Below are 7,500 nucleotides of genomic sequence, written 5' to 3'. Positions count from 1 at the left end.
AGTTCGTCCCGACCCTCCTGACCCGCCATGGGCCCTTTTTTTTTGGGGGGGGGAGACTCAGTGAAGATGGGGACAGCAGCTCTCAACCCCCCACCCCTCACCCCGCGGCCAGGCCGTGTTCATGCCTAACTTTCTGTCTTCCTAATGGGCAGGATCGGTGCCCGGGTTTGTGAGCTCCAGCGGGGCCCGCACGGCGCCCACCGAGCTGCGGACCCGGCACGGGGGGCCGTCCCACGTGAACCCCCAAGCACAACGGGACCGAACGACTGGGGGGCCAGGCGGGGCACTGGTCCCCTTCTCCAGGGAGGGTTTTGCCCTCTTTGCCCTCATCCATTAGAAAGATCCCGAGATCGGAGAGGAACTCTTTTCATTTTGAGCCTGGTGAAGTTCCCGTAGCGTAAAATCAACTGCTTCCAGAAGAAACACGTCGATGGCGTTCACCACGTCGATCGTGTTCACAACTCTTAGTCTGGTTCTGAAACATGTCCTCGTCCTGAACGACAAACCCATGCACCAATCAGGCAGGCACTACTCCGCGGTCCTGCTTCTCCCAGGCCCTGGCAGCTGCTGATCCATTTTCTGCCTCTTCCCCCTATTTACCTTTGGGTATTTCATAAGCATGGAATGGTACAACGTCTGGCCTCTTCGACTTAGCCTAATATATTCAAGGTCCAGCCACGTGGTAGCATGAGTCAGTACTTTTTTTTTTTTTTTTTGTCGGTCGTGGGGCTTGAACTCTGGGCCTGGGCGCTGTCCCTCAGCTCTTCAGCTCAAGGTGAGCGCTCTACCACTTGAGCTACAGCGCCACTTCCGATTTTTCTGGTGGTTTATTGGAGATAAGAGTCTCACGGTCTGTCTTGCCCGGGCTGGCTTTGAACCGCGATCCTCAGATCTCAGCCTCCTGAGTAGCTAGGATTACAGGCGTGAGCCACCAGCGCCCGGCTATGAGTCAGTACTTTATTATTTTTGATATTGTTTTTTGTTTTCAAGATTGCAAAGGTTGCAAAGATTCCTTTATAATCTTGGGTCTTGAACTCAGGGTCCGGGTGCTGCTGCTGTCCCTGAGCCTTTTTTACTCAAGGATAAGACTCGACCACTTGAGCCACAGCTCCACTTTTGGCTTTCCTGCCCAGGGTGGTTTTGAACCTCAATCCTCAGATCCTAGCCTCCGGAGTAGCTAGGATTACTGGGCATAATGCCAGGGGACGTTCCGATTCACGCTGCTAAGAAAAAGTAACAAACTGAGAGTCCAGTATGAGCTTACTTCCAAAGAAAGGCAGAACAAACCTCTATACTATGGCAGACATTGAACTTTTGGCTACCCCAAAGACTCACAACTTCCCTTAACTGTGCCATTCTCTACTTGAGGTATTGCAAAATACCTCAACAAGTTCTAGAGAGTAAATTTTAAGCAGATGTTGCCCTAGGCTTCCTTTCCTGAAGGAACCTCACAAGAAAATGATATTTGGCCCTTCCTAAGTAGAACCTTGCAGAAGCAGCAATCATGATCACCAGGACAAAAGTAAAGTGTGTAGAACCTTGCAGAAGCAGCAATCATGATCACCAGGACAAAAGTAAAGTGTGAGGATGATAAATGGAAAGAAAGAGGCTGGGCTCCTGGTGACATTGTTGAGCAGACTCTGGGCTTCTTTACCTTTTGATGGTAAAAAAAATGGTAATGAGTCAGGTGCTGGTGGCTCATGCTGTAATCTTAGCTACTCACTGAGGATGGAGGTTCAGAGCCAGCCAGGGCAGGAAAGTCCATGAGACTCTTATCTCCAATTAACCACCAGAAAACTGGAAGACGTGCTGTGGTTCAAGTGGTAGAGTAAGCCACGCTGTGGTTCAAGTGGTAATGTGCTTGCCTTGAGCTGAAGAGCTCAAGGACAATATCCAGGCCCAGAGTTCAATCCCCAGGACCAACAACAAAAAAAGATATGGTGACAACAAATTCATTTATATTGTTATGGAACCATTATCAACATCCAATTCTAGGCTATGTTCATCATCCCTAGCTCTCCATTTCTCCTCTACCCCATCTCTGTCAACCCTATTCTACTTTGTCTTTAACTGTTCCAGGTAACTCATATAAGTAGAATCATAATATGAGTTCGTTTCTTTTTCAATTAACATTTCTTCAATATTTATATTTATCCATGGTATACTATGAATCTTTTTTTTTTTTTTTGGTGGTCATGGGGCTTGAATTCAGAGCCTGAGTGCTGTCCCTGAGCTCTTTTGCTCAAGGCTAGTGCTCTACCACTTTTGAGCCACTTCTGATTTTCTGGTGGTTAATTGGAGATAAACATCTCATGGACTCGGACTCTCCTGCCTGGGCTGGCTTTGAACAGTGAACCTTAGATCTCAGCCTCCTGAGTAGCTAGGATTACAAGCGTGAGCCACAGGTACTCAGCTTACCATGAATCTTAACTTTACTCTCTTTAAAGGTTGCATAAAATTCCTTTATACATATGAACCACATTTTCTTTATGCATTCATTTGATTTATCCTTCATGTAGGTAAGTCTAAGTTATTTCCTTTGAGTTTCTCTGAATGACACTAATGAACTACTTCCTTTCATTTCCTTGAAGTAAAATAAATTCAGATTGTGTATGTAGAAATCTGTGAGTAAAAGTATCTGGAGAATGAACACTGCACAAGATAACTCTGCAAGCAGGGTAGAAAGAATATCCCTTTTTCCTTTTACGCATCTTTGGGATGCGTAAGTTGGAAATAAGGAGATACTTAATATTTGATTTCATGAATTATATGGTTTATTGCCATAACAATGAGAATTTTTCTTAGGCCCTCCACGCTTAACTAGGGAAGAATAACAGAACCAAATCTCACGAGGAATGCATGCAATAAACAAGGTACATTAACTACACAGTGAGTTCCAAAGTGATCAAAGTCCAATTGCTCAATTAGGATGGAAATAGGCATGTATGGAAAGGAATCTAATTAAAGCTTGAGACATACCTTTGTAAGAGCATTTCTCAGGAGAAACTGGCTTGATCAACATGGCAGACATCCACCACTATATGTCCAGATGCTAGAGGTGAATAAGACTTCAAAGCTTCAAGGCTAGCAGAGTGTCACTTTGTTGCAGCCTGAGCTCTCTGAGAAGTGCTAACACATTGCAGCCTGTGACAGCATGTACTCTTGATCTTCTGAGAAGCAGCTGGCAGAGTGGAGTGCTGGTACACCCTAAGCTGTCACAGAGCTGCCAAACTCTAGAGTTTACATTTTGAAGTTCAGTTGTTGAAGTCACATGGGAAGGACTTTCATAGAGAAGAGGGAGTTCACTAAGTTCTCACCCATGGATAAGATGTTTATCTCTTGCAAACATTAAAACAAACCACACACACACACACACACACACACACACATACACACACACACACACAAATGTAGCGAACTGGGTGTTCAGAATAATTTCAAGGTTGTATAAAAAGCCATGTTTAATTACTTACAATTTCCATTATTCTTTCTTTCACATTTGTCTTAAAATCAGTTTAATTAAGAAATATACATAGAAGTAAGCAAATAAGCTGGGTGCTGGTGGCTCACACCTATAATCATAGCTACTCAGGGGACTGAGATCTAAGGATCAAGGTTTAAAGTCAGTCCAGGCAGGAAAGTCTGTGAAACTTTTATCTCCTATTAACCATCAGAAAGCCAGAAGTGGTGCTGTGGCTCAAGGTCATAGAGCATTAGCCTTGAGTGAAAAAACTCAGAGGCAGCAGCCAGGCCCTGAGTTCAAGCCCCACCACAGCTAAAAGAATGAAGCAAAAGAAGCAAATAAACATTACAGGAGTGTCCTTGACACTGTACTATATCCAACCCATTATAATACTGAAAGTTGAGGGGTTTTTGTTTTGTTTTGTTTTTTGTTTTGCCAGTCCTGGGGCTTGAACTCATGGCCTGGGCACTGTCCTTAAGCTTCTTTTGCACAAGGCTAGCACTCTACCACTTGAGCCACACTGCCACTTCTGGCATTTTCTGTTTATGAGGTGCAGAGGAAAAGAACCCAGGGCTTCATGCATGCTAGGGAAGCACTCTATGACTAAGCCACATTTCCCATACCTGAAAGTTGAGATTCTTGAACTCTTCCGCTCAAGGTGAATGCTCTACCACTTGAGCCACAGCACCACTTTCTAGTGGTTAATTGGAGATAAGAGTATCAAGGACTTTCCTGCCCTGGCTGGCTTTGAACCGCCATCCTCAGATCTCAGCCTCCTGAGTAGCTAGGATTACAGGTGTGAGCCACCAGTGCCCAGCCTTGAATCATTTCAATAGATGATATTGACAATTCTTTTATTTTTTGGGGGGGGGGTCCGGTCGTGGGCCTGAACTCTGGGCCTGGGCGCTGTCCCTCAGCTCTTCAGCTCAAGGCTAGCACTCTACCATTTGAGCCAGAGCGCCACTTCCAGCTTTTTTCTTTTTGCTTATGTGGTGCTGAGGAATCAAACCCAGGGCCTCATGCATGCAAGGCAAGCACTCTACCACTGAGCCACCTTCCCAGCCCCTTCCAGCTTTTTGTGTGTGTATGTGGTGCTGAGGAATCGAACCCAGGGCCTCATGCATGCAAGGCAAGCACTCTACCACTGAGCCACCTTCCCAGCCCTGATTTGTTCTTTTGATTTTTTTTTATTTCTTCATATGCTACATGAATATGTGGCAAAGATTTTCTCCCAGTCAATCTCTTCAGTTTGTTGACTCTTTTCCTTATAAAATCTTTGAAATTTGATACATCTCCATTTGTCAATTCTTGCTCTTAGTTCCTGAGCTATTAGAGCTATTCAGAAAGTATTTGGAATGTTCTTACCTTTATGTTTTCTTCCAATAGTTTCAAAGTTTCAATAAGATCTTGGATCCATTTTGAGTTGGTTTCTGTAGAGTGATCAACAGGGACTTCATTTTTGTCTTCTGCATGTGGATATTCAGCTTCCCAGCACCAGTGTATAATTTTGGCACCATATGTGAAGGATCAGGTAGCAGAAATTGCTTGGGCTTACTTCACGATCTTCTTTTCCATTAATTTATGTGTCTGTTTTTGTGCTAATACTGTTTTGTTTGTTTGGTGCCAGTCCTGGGGCTTGAATTCAGGGCATGGGCACTGTCCTTGAGCTTTTGTGCTCAAGTCTTCGCATACTACCAGTTGAGCTACAGCACTACTTCTGGCTTTTTTGGTAGTTAATTAGAAATGAGTCTCACAGACTTTCCTGCCTGGGCTAGCTTTGAAATGAGATAATCATATCTCAGCCTCCTGAGTAGCTAGATTACAGGCTTGTTCTACCTCACTCAGGTGCTTTTTTTTTTTTTTTTTTTTTTTTGTCGGTCATGGGGCTTGAACTCTGGGCCTGAGTGCTGTCCCTCAGCTCTTCAGCTCAAGGCAAGCGCTCTACCACTTGAGGCACAGAGCCACTTCCCATTTTCTGGTGGTTTATTGGAGATAGGAGTCTCATGGTCTTTCCTGCCCAGGCTGGCTTTGAACCTCGATCCTCAGATCTCAGCCTCCTGAGTAGCTAGGATTATAGGCGTGAGCCACCAGCGCCCAGCTTTAAAAAAAAAAAAAAAAAGAAATAGTTTTGCAATATAGTTTGATGTCCAGTATTAGAAAACATCCATATTGCTCTTTATGCTCGAGCTTGCTTTGGCTATTTGAAATCTTTTATTTTTCTATATGAATTTTTAGGATTGCCTTTTCTAGTTCTGTGAAGAATGTCAATGGAAGTTTAATAAAGATTACATTGTATTTGTGTATCAGTTTGGGCAGCGGGGTCATTTTTTTTCTTTTTTTTTTGGTGGGTTGTGGGGCCTGGGCGCTGTCCCTCAGGTCTTCAGCTCAAGGCTAGCCTCTACCACTTGAGCCATAGCATCACTTCCGGCTTTTTCTGCTTATGTGGTGTTGAGGAATTGAACCCAGGGCCTCATGCATGCAAGGCAAGCACTCTACCACTGAGCCACCTTCCCAGCCCTTAGCAGGGTCATTTTTTTAAACAATATTTATTCTGCCAACCCATGTACATGAGAGATCTTTCCATTTGCTAGTGTCTTCTTCCATGTTTACAGTTTTCATTGTTGAGGTCTTGTAGAAACCATGGGCTGATCTGTGTTCCTAGTGCTGCCTGGTTTACTTTGTGGTTGTGATTTTGGTTTCCCTTCCCCCTCAGGGCAGCCAGGGTTGGAGGTGAGGGCTGTTTTCTGCTTTTAGTCACATAGCCTTTCTGTTTGTCGATGGCTTTGAAGCTAGCTAGTACACTGACATCCTGAGAGTCTCTAGTGTTTTAATAATCTTTCTAATGACAAGTAATTAAACTATTTTCAATGGTTTGTTTTGTTTTGTTTTGTTTTGTTTTGTTTGGGTCCGGTCGTGGGGCCTGAACTCTGGGCCTGGGCGCTGTCCCTCAGCTCTTCAGGTCAAGGCTAGCGCTCTACCACTTGAGCCACAGTGCCACTTCCGGCTTTTTTCATTTTGCTTATGTGGTGCTGAGGAATCGAACCCAGGGCCTCGAGCATGCAAGGCAAGCACTCTACCACTGAGCCACCTTCCCAGCCCCCGTTGTTTTGGATTTTTTTAAAGCAGGCTCTCACTATGTAGACCAGGCTAGCCTCAATCTTATGGTCCTCCTGCATAGTTTCCCAAGGGCTAGGATTCCTGGTGTGCACCACCATGCCTGCCATCAACAGTTTTGTTCTATGAGCATTGCCATACTACACATCCTTATTCATCTACCTCTATGCATAAGTGTGAACATTTTTATAGAACACATTTCTAGATCTGGAATCTCAGAGTTAAGCCACTTACTGCTATCACTTCAGAATTTGATGATCGGTGTCCAATTTCCCTTCCAGAAAGCCATACCAATTTACACTTCTTCTAACACAGTATCTGAGTACTTTTACCTTCCTCTCTTGCCAATACTGGCCATCATCAATTCTAAAAATGTTTGTCTGTATGATAGTTTAAAATGGCATGTAGTTATTTTAAGTTACATTTCTCCATTCACTTGTAAGGATAATGTTTCCTAAATTTAGTGATCACTCAGTTTCTTTTTACAATCAATTATTTGGACGAGTTTTGATGATGGTTAAGACCATGTATGTGTGTATGTGCTATTTATCTGTATTTCTTTCTGCCATATTTAGGGTTTTAATTGGGACTTTATGCTTGTTCAGCTGGTGCTTTACCTCTTGAGTCATGTCCTCAGTCTAGTGTTTTAAAACTGCTTATCTGGGAGGTAGAGTCTTTTTTACCTGGGATGGTTTTGAATTGAGATCCTGTGATTCCAAGAGTAGCTAAGAATACAGACATGAACCACCAGTAGCCAGCAGTGTATGTGTGTATATTTTAATAATTGAATGCCTTTATTCATCAGTATATATGCTTTTACTATGCTAAAAATTTTTATAAAGTATAATGGGCAATAGATTTTTATTTTAGTGATTTTTTTTGTAAAGGCCTATACACCTTGGAAAAGATTATGTATTTTTCTA

The sequence above is a fragment of the Dipodomys merriami genome, unplaced genomic scaffold (assembly GCF_024711535.1).
Source record: "Dipodomys merriami isolate MVZ:Mamm:240054 unplaced genomic scaffold, mDipMer1.0.p SCAF_11, whole genome shotgun sequence".
NCBI lineage: Eukaryota > Metazoa > Chordata > Mammalia > Rodentia > Heteromyidae > Dipodomys > Dipodomys merriami.
Note: the sequence above shows the minus strand (reverse complement) of the source record.